The sequence below is a fragment of the Amblyomma americanum genome, chromosome 3, assembly GCF_052857255.1.
Source record: "Amblyomma americanum isolate KBUSLIRL-KWMA chromosome 3, ASM5285725v1, whole genome shotgun sequence".
NCBI classification, from domain to species: domain Eukaryota; kingdom Metazoa; phylum Arthropoda; class Arachnida; order Ixodida; family Ixodidae; genus Amblyomma; species Amblyomma americanum.
The window spans coordinates 22,907,205-22,921,893 of NC_135499.1; the positions used below are offsets into that span (position 1 = coordinate 22,907,205).

The 14,689-nt window shown below is 48.8% G+C and overlaps 1 protein-coding gene and 1 pseudogene across 1 annotated transcript in view; both read right to left on the minus strand.

Moving 5' to 3' along the window:
* LOC144122895 (uncharacterized) overlaps positions 1–14,689 on the minus strand; it is a 281,124-nt gene that overhangs the window by 14,838 nt on the left and 251,597 nt on the right. The window lies entirely within an intron of this gene.
* LOC144122894 (dual specificity protein phosphatase 18-like) lies at positions 10,926–11,966 on the minus strand (annotated as a pseudogene).

A 14,689-nucleotide genomic window follows, 5' to 3' on the forward strand; every position in this document is an offset into this window, starting at 1 on the left:
TACATGCCCTGCTCAAGCCCATCTCTTCCTGTTGATTTCGACTAGCATGCCATTAACACGCGTTTGTTCCCTCACCACTCTGCCCGCTTCCGGGCTCTTAACGTTACGCCTATCATTTTTCCTTTCCATGGCTCGCTGCGCTTAAGCTAAACAGAACGCTTTTCGTTAGCCTCCACGTTTCTGTCCCGTAGGTACCGTCAAGATACCGCGGTTGCACACTTTTCTCTTGAGGGATATTGGTAACCTGCTATTCATGATCTGAGAGAAACGGCCATATGCTCTTCACCCCATTCTTATCCTTCAAGTTATTTCCCTCTCATGATCTGCCTCAGCAGTCACTACCTGCCCTAAGTAGACGTATTCCGTTACCACTTCCAGTACCTCGTTGCCAATTGTGAACTGCTGTTCCCTTGCTAGACTGTTGAACATTACTGTGGTTTTCTGCATGTTAATTTTTAGGCCCACGGTACTGCTCTGTCTGTCTAAGTCACTGATCATGATTTGCAGTTCATCTCTTGAGTGACTCAGCAAGGCAATGTCATCAGCGAATCGCAGATTATTTAGGTATTCTCCATTAACTCTTATCCCCTAGTGTTCCCAATGCAGGCCTCGGAATACCTCATGTAAACGTGCGGTGAATAGCATTCGCGAGATCGTGACTCCTTGCCAGACGCCCTTACTTATTGGAATTTTATTGCTGACTTTATGGAGGAGTTAAGAAAAACTTCTTGTTGGGCGAGTTGGTGCACACTGTTGTAAGTACGAATTTCGCACAAAAGACACACAGGAAAAAGCACGAGGGAGACTGAAAGAGCGCAAACTATCAACTGGTGTTTATTAGATTCAGTGCCGCTTTTGTAGGCAGTGTGCACACGTGCCTACGAAGAGGGGAAGGAGAGGAAAAGAAGGCAAATCAACCCTGCGCGACAATCCATCAAAACCACTCCAAAAAATTTTTTCCACCGTTGTACAATGAAACGGAGGTGTCGCTCACACAGTTATCACCTCTTGCCTTGATGTGGTATGCCTCTAGAAGTTCACGGGAAACTTTGACATTACTCCTGCCCAGAATTCTGATATTATTTAGCAGTGGCTCACAACAATGGAGGACTATGGTAGCTGTATAGTTCCTATATACATCTTCCAGCATTTTGATATAGGGCTCATCTACACCCTGATTCGGCAATGCCTGTATGACTGCTGAGGTTTTCCCTGAGTCGAATGCTTTTTCATAATCAATGAAGGCTGTATATAAAGGTTGCTTATATTCTGCGCATTCCTCTATCTTCTGATTGAGAGTGCGAATATGATCTATTGTGGAATGCTTTAAGTCTAGAGCCTGACGGAAACCCGTCTGGTTGGGATTGTACATGAAGAAAGTAGAAGGCGCCGACCAATAACACCCTTTCTTTTGGTTGGCGCCTACTACTTTCGTCACATTGTGGAATCTTGTTAACGAAAGCGTGCCTGATCACTTGGTTGATTAAAGTCTAACGTTGCCCTCACTCTATTAGCGATTACCTTAGTAAATACCTTGTAAGCAACGGACGAAAAGCTCATAGGTCCTCTCTACATATAGGCAACAAAACTCAACCCTCGATGCAGAGATTACGGCACGTCTGAAACTGTATTCCCCGCAACCTTGATGATCAATCGATCGCCAAGATTATGGGCTACTTGAACAAAATTTTGCTGGGCGCAGGGCACCGTGCCCATGACTTGGCGTCACACCAAGGTTTTATTTATCCCCAAACCAAACAAACCATTCGCGCCAGGCAGCCTTCGCCCAACCTGTCTCGCTTCGTGCCTCGGGAACCTTTTCGAATACGTCGTACCGGCGAGACTCCCTAAACACATGACGGACAATAACGTCTGCCCCTACAGTAAGGTTGCCTTCTATCCGCATTTATCTGCGCATGATGCCATGCTGTAGCTCACAAACTATATCTTTGATCCCGCCATTTCAGGCCTTCAACTAAAGCCTTTCATCGCGTTCACCATCAGGCAATCATGACGGCCCTCTTCTCATTTCATGTAGGTGTACGCACATACACCTATATCGATGCTTTTCTTACCTGCCGCATGGCTGAGCTCCGCTTTGGCCCACATACGTAACCTCCTTACTAACTGATAGGAGTCGGAACCCCTCAGGGCTCCATCATTCCCGAGGCCCATACACAGGTGGCGTATATTCTATTAACACAGGCTACCACAGGACGCCACATCCTCACCCCTCTGTCGACATTCACATCCTGGCTAACGACCCCACACTCCTGTTCATCCCACGCCCTATCCACTCCTACCCCCTCGACAAACCCTTTCCGAGAAACCCCAATCCGCAACACCGCAGGCCACGCCGCTTAGCCAGGGCAATGGCTCTTCACAAATGGAATATGCCGTGTGGGTGGGCGCCGCAAGCTGGGATGAGAAAGCGGCGGCAGCAATAGTGGGCCATACCCTTAAATTCTTTGCTACTGTCCCTCTCCTCTCGGTTTCCTCTTCAGAAGTGACTGAGGAGGCATTCATCGCCCTTGTGATTGCTCACACGGAAGCCCATTATATTCTCACATATTCGAAAACTGAACTAAGTTTGTGGGATGCCATTCGGTAGAAGGACGAATCCTAACATAAAAACGCAACAAGGGTTTATTCGATTGCCGAGGGCAGCGGAGGAGCATATCGACGCTACGCTCGTCTTGGTAGCGGAAGGTACACTAGCGCTCTTCCCAGCCGGGCAGCCTGTTTTTGTATGGCGCTGTGTCTTATCGGCAACGCAGTCCAGCGTGTGGCAGTGTTACGCTGGACCGGATGATAACAAGGTGGAGGCTGCGCGGGAATGTGCGCAGAGTGTGCCGCGACATCTTCCCCCTCTCCCCCGGGATGTGGAGAGCCCTCAGGGCTTGTAAAAATTTGTGCAGCGTACCCGACGTCCATAGCGTCGAGTGACAGAAGCAGGCTGTGATGTCGGAGGTAGTGGACGAACGCCTTTAGCTGCAGCCTCAATGTTCGGCTTTAAGGTGGCGCGAAGACCTAGGGCGACAGCTGGGATGGCTTCGAGCCAGGCTGAGTGCTGGTGGCACATGATGGTTGCTTAGAACTGTCGGTGGAAACACTCGATCAGTCGGATCTCTCAAGAGTCGTACGGGCCGTCCGGGGTCCGAAGACGCGGCTCAGGCGGGCTACTCTGGCTGTGGGGCTTCGGCCGAGGTTTCAGAGGGCATCGAGGGACGTGGAGTGGCAGGTGAGGAAGATGGGTCAGCCTGCGAAGTGGACCCAGTGCCGGTGGTTGAGGTGCTGCAGCTCATGGCCGGCGCCTGAGGGGTGGGGCAGCAAAGGGAGCGAGGTGTGTTGCGGGTCGCGAGATAAGCGCAACTGATGTCGGGCCGAGCGGCCCGGCACCCAGACGGGCGGCTATGGCAGGCGCAGCGAGATCCCAGGCAGAGTTTTGGCTGTGGTGGACGGCATGGGGCTGCTGGGACACGCTCAATGCCAGCCTTGGAGCGATTGGCTCGAAAGTGACAAGCGGCCGCACGAGCGGCGCCCTGGCCACTGGCGCCGAGCCGTGCACGTAGTAGGATGCAGGCTAGGTAGCGACAATCGGAGGCGCCAGGAGTGGCGAAGCTGCCGCGAGGGTCTGGATCGCTGGGAGGGCCGGGGCCGCCGGGAGACGCGGGAGCGACAGGAGTGCCGGGGCTGTCAGGAGAGCCGAGGCCGCCGAGAGGGCCGTAGGCACTGGGAGAGCCGAGGACACCTGGAGGGCAGGAGACGCCGGCAGGGCTGGCGGTACCGGTAGAGCCGAGGCTGAAGGCTTGGCCGGGTTGGCGGGAGCGCCGAACCCACCTGGAGGGCCGGAGGCGTCAGGAAAGCAGGGGCCGTCGGGATGCCAAGGGGCGGCGGGAGGACAGGCAGGGGCACCGGTTAAGCGCCGTTGTTCTGCAGAATAAGGCGGGTGACTATAACCATGCTTTGTGCCACTGTCCCAGGTTTCGCCTTCTCATCCTGCTTTGTGGGACGTTTGGTGCGTTGGAGACCGTCGGAGAGGCTGGGGCTGTGGCTAGCAGGCTGGTGCTTGGCCTAGAGCTTGTGGCAGTCAGCCTGCCGCGGCTGCGACCGCGCTGAAGAGGCCAGTTGTGGCGAGCCAGACGGAGGTGCCGAAAAACTCGACACGCAGACGGTCACGCAGGCATAGGTAAAAACCAAATGTATGCTTTAAGAGACAAGCAGGGCAATGTCATTAGCAATATGGATAAGATAGTTAACGTAGCCGAAGAGTTCTACACAGATCTGTACAGTAGCCAATGTAATCAGAGCGTTAATGAGAAAGCAGTGCACAGCAATGCGTCATCCCGCCAGTAACGAAAGATGAAGTAAAGAAAGCCTTAGAAGCAATGAAAAGGGGAAAAGCAGCTGGGGAGGATCAGGTAACAGCAGATCTGTTGAAGGATGGAGGGGACATCGTGCTAGAAAAACTAGCCACCCTGTATACGCAATGCCTTATGACCTCGACTGTACCAGAAGCTTGGAAGAATGCAAACATTATCATAATTCATAAGAAGGGAGACGCCAAGGACTTGAAAAATTACAGGCCGATCAGCTTACTATCCGTTGCCTACAAAGTATTTACTAAGGTCATCGCTAATAGAGTCAGAACAACGTTAGACTTTAATCAACCAAATGATCAGGCAGGCTTTCGTAAAGAATATTCTACAATAGATCATATTCACACTATCAATCAGGTGATAGAGAAATGCGCAGAATATAACCAACCTCTATATATGCTTTCATTGACTACGAGAAAGCATTCGACTCAGTGGAAACCTCAGCAGTCATACAGGCATTGCGTAATCAGGGGGTAGAAGAGCCTTATGTCAAAATACTGGAAGATATATATAGCAACTGCACAGCTACTATAGTCCTCCGTAAAGTCAGCAATAAATTTCCAATAAGGAAGGGCGTCAGGCAAGGAGACACTATCTCGCCAATGCTGTTCACCGCATGTTTACAGGAGGTATTGCGAGGCCTGAATTGATAACAGTTGGGAATAAGAATAAATGGAGAATACCTAAATAATCTGCGATTTGCTGATGACATTGCCTTGCTGAGTCACTCAGGAGGTGAACTGCAAATCATGATCAATGAGTTAGACAGGCAGAGCAGATCGATGGGTCTAAAAATTAACATGCAGAAAACCAAGGTAATGTCCAACAGCCTAGCAAGGGAACAACAGTTCACAATTGGCAGCGAGAGCCTAGAAATTGTGACGGAATACGTCTACTTAGGGCAGGTAGTGACAGCTGATCCGGATCATGAGAGGGAGATAACTAGAAGGATAAGAATGGGGTGGAGCGCATATGGCAAATTCTCGCAGATCATGAGTGGCAGTTTACCAATTTTTCTCAAGAGGAAAGTGTACAAGAGCATAATCTTACCGGTACTCACCTACGGGGCAGAAACGTGGAGGCTAACGAGAAGAGTTCAGCTTAAGTTAAGGACAATGCAGCGAGCCATGGAAAGAAAAATGATAGCTGTAACGTTAAGAGATCGGAAGCTGGCAGAGTGGGTGAGTGAACAAACACGGGTTAATGACATCCTAGTCGAAATCAAGAGAAAGAAATGGGCTTGGGCAGGGCATGTAATGCGAAGGCAAGATAACCGCTGGTCCTTAAGGGTAACGGAGTGGATTCCAAGAGAAAGTAAGCGTAGCAGGGGGCGGCAGAAGGTTAGGTGGGCGGATGAGATTAAGAAGTTTGCAGTCAAAGGGGGGATGCAGCTGGCAAAGGATAGGGTTAATTGGAGAGACTTGGGAGAGGCCTTTTCCCTGCAGTGGGTGTAATAAGGCTGATGATGATGATGATGATGATGATGCAGACGGTCACAGAGCATTCCTTGTCGGCAGGAGGCTGTGGCGATAGCGGCAGCGGTGGGCAAGGAGCAGAGGACTGGGCCGAATGTACCTCTCGTGTGTCGTGGAGAGGGACGGTCGGGCCAGAGATGCTAGGCAGGAGTGGCGGGGAGGCGTCCAGGGGTTGTCGAGGGGGGCAGGGTTCCGACGAAGGGTGCGTGGGCGAGAGCGAGGCTGGGCCAGTTGCTGTGGGCGGCGACAGTGGGTCTGCAATATCGTAGAGAGGCCGCGGGCAGTAGGAGACGCCGAAGTCCGACAGAATGGCAGCGCCTAGCTCATCGTACGGCCGGCTGCCCAAGGCAGGGCAGGCGATCCGGCGCAGTAGGTCGGGCGGGACGATATCGCATAGGACTGCATGTTGGAACGGCTGGATGGTGAAGCCGTTCCGGTATATCGCAGCCTCGAGCTGAGTGAACCACCCGCCGATGCCTTGAAGCCGGAACGCCGGAAGTGGCGGGTCGTGGGCTGGGTCCTGCCAGTAAGCTATCCAGGAACGCAGCTGAGGGAGAAGTTGCGGCTTGACGGGTCACCAGATGTGGGAAGTCATTGGATGTTGAAGAACGGCGATGCGTTATTCTCCGTTGTGCGGGTCATGAGATGTCGGATGCCATTCGGTAGAAGGACGAATCCTAACATAAAAAGTAACAAGGGTTTATTCGATTGCCGTTGGCAGCGGACTAGCTTACCAACGCTAACGTAGCGAATTTATTTTCCCATCAGACAATATATAAACACGAATAGTACATAAGGTAATCTCGAAACGACAGGAGCAAAAAAAAAATGGTCAAAGCAGTCACCAATTCGGACAAAAAAAAAACAGGTACGGAACAGGCCAAAATTCTATGTAAAGTAAATAACATGGCACGGCCTCTTTCCAAATCCAACATACATCGCAATACGCGGTGGTCACAAAGAGAATTTATTAGTACACCAGAAAATAATTAGACCCGGAAAGTACATAAGGTAATCTCGAAACAACAGGTGAAAATAAATGGGCGAAGCAGTCACCAATTTGAACAGAAAGAAACAGGTACCGACACGCCAAAAATCTGTGTACAGTAAATACCACTGGTATCCTATTCTTTAAGATTCTGCATCATCAGATACCGCTAAGCATATTTTCACACGGCACGCTCATAAGCAACATCTTCACACGTTTTGCGCTGCGTAATAACTTTTTACTACCTAAGATCAGAACTATGGGAAACAATGCCTTAATTTTTCATCCATATCATTTTGGAATTCTTTGAACTTGGACATCAAACAAACTAATACGCTTTCATTGTTCAAACTCAAATTAAAGCTTTTCCTTTTTAATATGTGATTTTCTTTTTTGGCTACTGATCCTAAGTATCGCGACATCTGTGAGTGTTTTATTGTACATTCTCCTGCATTATTTTGTTTATATTTAATTATTTCAATAACTAATTTTTCACTATGTATTCATTCTCTGCGTTGCTAAATATTTGTTGTGTATTTCTTATCTTGTTGCTTATTGAAATTTATTGTCATGGGAGGTCCCGCCCGCGGTCTTGTACCATGGGACCTCTCGCTGTATACGTTTGTAACCTTTTTTTTTAATCCATTAATAAACTTTAAATTTTCAACTTTCAACCATGGCACAGACGCTTTCCAAATCAAACATACATCTCAGTACGCGGTGGTTAGGCATGGACGCTCGTCTTGGTAGCGGAAGGTAGACTAGCGCTCTTCCCAACCGGGCAGCCTGTTTTTGTAGCCACCGTCGGTGACGCATGCCTCGGGTGGCGCAGCGATGGCGCTGTGTCTTATCGGCAACCCAGTCCAGCGTGTGGCCGTGTTACGCTGGGCCGTATGATAAGAAGGTGTAGGCTGCGCGGAAATGTGCGCAGAGTGTGTCGCCACAAGTTTCACGCTAGGGTGAGTTCACGTCCCTGCTATATTTTGCTATTTGCGTACTGACCTCACCCGCTGCAAACCCGCGCCGCCACGTGGAGCTGCTGTGGGTGCCTGCGCACTCGGAGAACCCCGGCTACAAGGCCGTCGACAGCTTAGCACGAGGTATGGTACACCGGTACAGCTCGATCCGCCACCACACCACTGACTTGATAAATACCACCAAACCCTATGCACCGCTTCCAGACGCGATCCTTCCCATTCCCTTATAATATGTCCCGCTACCACCAAACAATCACCAACCCCTCTTGCGCCCTCTGCAACCACCCCACCGCAAACCTCGCCCATATTGTATTTTAATGGCCGGCGCATGCTCTTCCGCGGGGCCTGGAGCACGTCACCAGCTGGGTGAACTGGGAGACCCTGCTACACTCGGAGAACCCGGTCCGGCAGAAGGGCACCGCAGATCGGCTGCCGACATCTTGGACCCTAGAAACATGAACCTTTGAGTGCAGTGGGTTCGTGAGGGGGCTTAGGTGTCTGTGCGCCCCAAGCACTCAAACGTTCATGTTCCCATACTAGAGAATAAATCGAGAAATTTTTTCGCCAGGGGTCAGAAAGCTCAAAAGGAAAAAGGAAGTTGTGTGGAGAAAATTACAGATGGGGGCTTTCCCCAAGTCAATACTATATGGAAAGTGGCACCATGAATTCTTCAGATCACAGTGCAAATTTTCCGACGAGGCAGCAACTTTGGTCCACATGGTGTGGACATGTCCGACTAGGTGCGATAGCTCTTGCACTTTATACCCCTGGGAGGCTTTGCTCTACAGCCCAAATCCTAGCGTCCAGCAAGGCATAATCAGTCAAGCCCTTGCCGCTGGTGTGCTCCAAGGGATTCCGGCCGATGGTTAGGGGCGACGGGGGAGATGGGCTTTTCTCCAGCTGTTCAATTATTGGTGATTCATTAACGTTGTTTCTTTCTCTCTTCCACCAACCCACCGACGAGCCGCCGAGGCAGTGCGAGAGCTCTGCACATGCTCGGAAGAATGCAGCGGCGAAAGTGGAAAGCGCGCAGTGGGTAATCCACGTTTCTGTCTTTCTGCAAGAAGAGGCGCTTCCTGTCGAGAGCTCTTCGCGCCGCTCGGCGGTGCATTCGGAATCTCTAGCGGTAGACATACCGTCGACGTACTCCCTCACCTCTCTCGCACCCTTTACAACACCGAACTTTCCTCCCAACTTCCTACTTTTAACCTTGTAAGGGCGCATGAAACATCTTCTGTGGAGACCACATAGACTCGCTCAATCATAAAATGTTTTGTCATGAATACCAAAGCCAGTAATACACTTTCTCTAAAAGAAGTTGGCGCGAAAGTTGGCGATCGCATTCTGGCGACTTTTTCAAACTTTCGCTATCCTCCCTGTCGCGTGTCTGCGTATGTTTATTAAGAGATGGCTATTGGTTATATTTTTTCAGACGTCACGCAGTTACCATAGTCGCGGCCAGTCATCCGCGTCGGTGTGTGTGTCGGCAAGCTCCGCCTTCTGTAAATTCCATGCTCCGGAAGCCGCCGGTGAGGCCGAATGTGTGGGGCCGGCGGAGTAGTGCCGGCCTTTGAGCGCGCAAAAAGGGACGAAAGGAACGAAAAAACCGCGCGAAGAAGCTGAACTTCAAATAGTGATTACAGATAACTAAGCACCCAACAAAAGCATTAAAAAATTCTGGCTGGAGATTATTTGTGAAGGCCCAGGGCATGCTTTACCAGACCAGTCATACTGCAACTTTAGTGACAGTCTCTTTCAGAGCCCCTCTAAAGCAACAAACAACCCCCGTCACCCCTGGTGAAAGAGCCGAGCCGACTCCGCAAGATTGGAATCTGTACACTCAAAAAGTTTTTCTTGGTGATGCCACACAGTTTACTGTAAGTTATCACACAAAGCCAGACAGTCAATTAAGTCGAAAGGTTTTATTTTTAAGTATAACTCTTCTCCCTTGTGTGAAAACATGGGAATAAAACTTTTCATTGCATTAATTTATACAGAACCTTACTAGCGTTCTGTCGTCGAGCCCCCAAGTTACAGTAAAATTCAACAATAAATGAGAAGATTGTTTAATATTCAGTGTATGTGCGCTATTTCCCTCCCTTTTGCGAGCTTGCGTTCTGCACGTCTTTTTCAATGTGCATGTCATAGAAAAACAGCACGCGCAGCACTAAACTCCCCCACCCCCCCAGATTCACTTTGTTAAAACTAAATGTCACAGAGCTGCACTAGAGCAATATGCACGGACACTTCCTATCAGTTACTTATTACGGCTTTACAGTGTAAGCAGCAGCTTGCGCGACATGGTTTATTCCGTTCCACTTAGCTGCAGCTTGTGTGCACGGCCTTTCTACGTGGCTGCGGCTGCTGCAAAGCCGGTGTTGCTCCTTCACTGGAACGCCAACAGGCTTCACCAGGACATATAACGGCTCTTTGGCTAGTGACCCACCAAGTGCTAGAGCACTCCACCTGCAAACAGTGGCATATGGCAGGTGCAGGCTTCGTCTGCAGGCAGGACAGCTTTTTCTCTAGCGAAGCACCTTGTGCTAGCACAATGAAAACGCTCTTCCCTATTAGTATATTAACTGGGGAACGTTGAAAAAAGGCCTGAGTGTGCCTAGGTTAGCTTTGAGAACCAGTCTACGTGTCTTCTGATGACACTCCTATTTGCCATGCATGCTGCACAGCCCTTGATGGAAGTGTCGATGATAAGCACTGGTTTTCCCCTCGAATTATTAAGCACTTTGGCCGGGCGCTGCTGTGTGCCATGTGAGGCTGGGGTCTGCACAGCCGCCGGGTTATACATAATTAAGAAGTTATACAGTCGTTATTTGGTTATACACTGGGTACAAGCATTCCCCTGGCCGGGTGTTCGACTTCTCCGTGATGTAATGCTGATCACCCCACTCTGTGGAATGAAAAAAGGGCCCCGTTTGGGGTTACGTCACAAGGCGGAGTACAGACACTCAAGAGTGAAAGACCGTCGAGGAGGGGGTTATTTAGCGATTTTGTTTGGCTGTCAAGGCAATCTGCCCCAGAAATTTTGTTCAGGATTAGTTAAGAAACTTTTGAAAAGAAGCGCACATTAATACCTAAATATGCTCAAGAATGCAAGTAATATTATTTTATTTTTTTTGGCGTCAAGTCATGAGGTGCTTCTGTGAGTTCCAGTGCCATACCGCAGTCACTGTTGCCGTAGGCTGCACAACGTTCCCATTCAGACTTGCTGCACCATCGGATGGCACTGTGCGGCAACTCTGGTCGTACTGGAGGCAAATGTCATCCAGATCATAATATCGCTGTTGTAGACGGTTCGGAAGAGCAGCACGCTTAAATTCTGTCCCAAGAGAAAGTGTTGGGAGTGTTTACTCGCCGATGCCCCTGAAGCTGTGCAACCAGACGAGGCCCTTGCACTCCTCGAGGTAGATGTCCGGGATGAGGCCGTACGCGGGCATCTCGCTGGGGATCTCGACCATCTCTACGCTCGAGTTGCCAAAAAGCAGGACCTCGTAGTCGATGAGCTGCTGAAAAAAGCCGTTGTTCGGGTGCACGATGGGGCGCCGCGACTTGAGGTAGCGGAACGCGTCGCGTAGCCGCATGCCGCGGTACTTCATGAGGTAGGCGAGGCAGAGGGTGGCCGAGCGCGAGGCGCCCGCCCTGCAGTGCACGAGCACGCGGGCGCCGCGCATGTGCACGTTGTGGATGTGCTCCGACATGGGGTCGAAGTACGCGGACATGTCGCAGTACGGTGAGTCGTCCACCGGCACGCGGAAGAATTCGATGTCGTCGGCGTTGTTTGGCATATCGGGCAGGTCGGTGCTGCAGTTGATGATCGTCGTGATGCCGATGGTGCGCACCGCGCTGAGCGTGATGGCTCGGAACCCACTCAGATACAGGTAGTCGGTTACCTGAGATATGATGTTGAACGCCATCCGCCGCAACAGTGCTGTCGGCACCTCAGGGGAAAGTCAGCGCCGAACCGAGGACAGGGTAACCGCTTTGTGAACGTCGGCTTAAAGGCCAGTTGAGCCATTGCTGGGATAGCTGCCGTGACTCATGAGGCGGAGAGGACTGGGCTCACGGGTCCATCGTATCCGATCAGTTCTTTGATGGCCTCCTCCGCCGACCGGGCCTACGTTCGAAGACCACTTCTTTCTCTTCAACGCTCAGTGACAACCTACGCAAATGCCGAGTGACGGCTCGAATGACGTTGAAGATTATATTAAAAATGTTCCACTGGAAGTTTCTGCAATTCAAACTTCCTACGAGGCATCTCCTAATGCCCACGAAACAAATCATATCGTTCTTTTGCTTTTGAAATTTTCTGTCTGTAATTTTTTAGGATTTTGCAGTAAGGAACTATATTAGCTCACGTTTGTGAGAGCAGATGTCTAGGCGGGTTGGTACGACGCAGCGTTCTAACAGTGCTGAAGAAGGCGCAGACAGTGAAGTGTGCGAATGCATGCAAAACAGGGCGAATACTCATTATTCATACTCAGTGCTAAGTGCACTATTGTAGTGAGAACAATTGTTTATTATTACTCGAAATACACACTGTAAGATCTACGACACTTCCCAAATTAAATCTTTGATTACCTTTGTCCAAAAGAAAGTAGGTGTTTATTTAACCGGAAGACAGAATATTATAATCGTGCAATATATCACAGCGCGTCAGATGTGCACTTCGAAAAATACAAATTTGTAAACTATGAAGGGAAATTGACAAAAAGATTTCGAAAGCGGCAGAAAACACTAAGCTGAGTTATAGATTCAAATGTCTCTAGATTGGATGAAAGAAGTCTGTTGTTCTTTCCGCTTAGGCTTCTCTTGGTGATGTACGATTCGTATGCATGTGTATGTTATGGTCGGTTTTTCTGGCTTTTTTTCCTCGTTGTCGTTTCTTGCTTGTTCGGAAAAAGCAGATGTTTACTTATACGCGTAGCGATCCGAATTGTGATTTTTTATTTACACAATAATGCAGATCTCATTACGTCCAGGCAAGATAGGCCAGAACTAGCAAGACTCAATATTGATAGCACCAAATAACACAGTTGAAATCAAATCAAATTTATTTCAACATCACCGCATACATTGCAATGCTGCGGGTGCAGGCAAAAAGCCATCTGGAGGCTTGACGATACCTACACCCTATTGACTGACACTTGGCAGAAACGGCAGTGGTGAACACTTTATTTAGGAATGAACACAGAACAATAGGAAAATTCGGGAGAACATGAGGGAGACAAAATAAATTAATTATGCAATCTTCTTTCACAATGAGGATATACATTTCGAGTTAAAAGTGGTTGGCAAACAGTATTTTAACATTTGTAGCCCATAATTTGTTTGGGTGCGAGGATCTGCCCACCGGTCAGTGCTACGCGTGTTGCATACATTCGTTCGTAATGCAAATGAGGCAAGATCGTTTCAGTATGTGCCATTTCTGGATATGCCGGGGCGGTAGAGTGAAGCAAGTATTGAACTGTACATTGCGGTGACCGGTAGAACCTTCATTTCTTTAAAGATTGGTTTTGTGTGGGTGTTAAAGTTTGCATATTTAATGACACGTATTGCTTTTTCTCCAAACTAAAATCAATGTTAATATTAGTTTGCATGGTAGTGCCCGAAATCAAAAAACAGGAGCCCAGCCTGGAAAAAAACATTGAGTTATGGAGTAGCACTTCAATGTTTTGTGACAAAAGAAACCGTAATTGCGACAAGCCGATTGTGCGAGCGAGTATGGAAGGAATGTGGTTAGTATGCGAGCTTCACCACATATTCTCGTGGAAAATGACGCCTAGGATTTGTACTTGTGTCGTTATCTCTACACTATAACAGACAATATCTATTTTCTTGTTGGGAGGAAGAAATAGTACGCCTTTCCTAATTGAGAGTTAAGAATCAGTGAATTTTAAATGGTCCAGTTGTTTATCAAATTGAGTATCTTATTCGCTTTGACTTGTAGTTGTAGTAAAGGCAGGCCTGCGAAAAGCAAGGGTAGCGTCAACAGCGTAAATTATGAAGTAGCAAGTTGAGCCGATCTTAACTGTGTCGTTAATGCAGATGGTAAATAATAGGGGAGCTAGAATGCGGCCGTGCGGATCAGCGCACCGGACCGTTCTCTGCTCGGACTTAAAATCATTAATTTGGACCAGCTGGTGACGATCCGGCAAGTAGCTCTTGAGAATGGACAAAAAACTAACGCGAAATCCGTAATACTCTAGGTTTTCAGTAGTAATTCTGTGGTTAATTCGGTCGAATGCCTTTGAGAAGTTAGTGAAGAATGCCAGCATGTACTCTTTACGCTCAAAATCTTCAAAAATTAATTCCTTCTGGAGGAGCAGGGCACTTTCTTTTTTATGAATGCAAACTGATATGCTGTAACGAAGTTATGTTTGTTTAAAAAGCTCCTCCTCTCATGAACAAATTTTTCCTTGCCCTTAGAAAAAAGCGGAATAATCAATATTGGCCTGTAGTTAGATATACAGCGTCGATCGCTCCCGTGAAAAATAACGGAAATTTAGCAACCTTTAGTCTTTCAAGGAGAACTCGAATATTAAATTTATTAAATGTGTTAGAATAGGCCTTATTATCTGAAGCACATGCTTACGAGCAGCTATCTGCAGCCCGTCAACATCGCAGCTCTTGCTGTTCCCAAGGGGCAAAAATATGCATTGAATTTCTGCCGCGGTTACCGGTGACAAGAAAGAACTATCGCGTGTGCTGCATTTTATTAAGACCACTGAATGCGTGTCATGTGTGGGAGCAGGAAAAAATGTCCCCAGAAAAAAGGTCCCCGGAAGATGTGTCCCCGGAAAAAATGTCCCCGGAACATACATAACCTGAAAAAAACGTCCCGATTTCCGAAGTAAG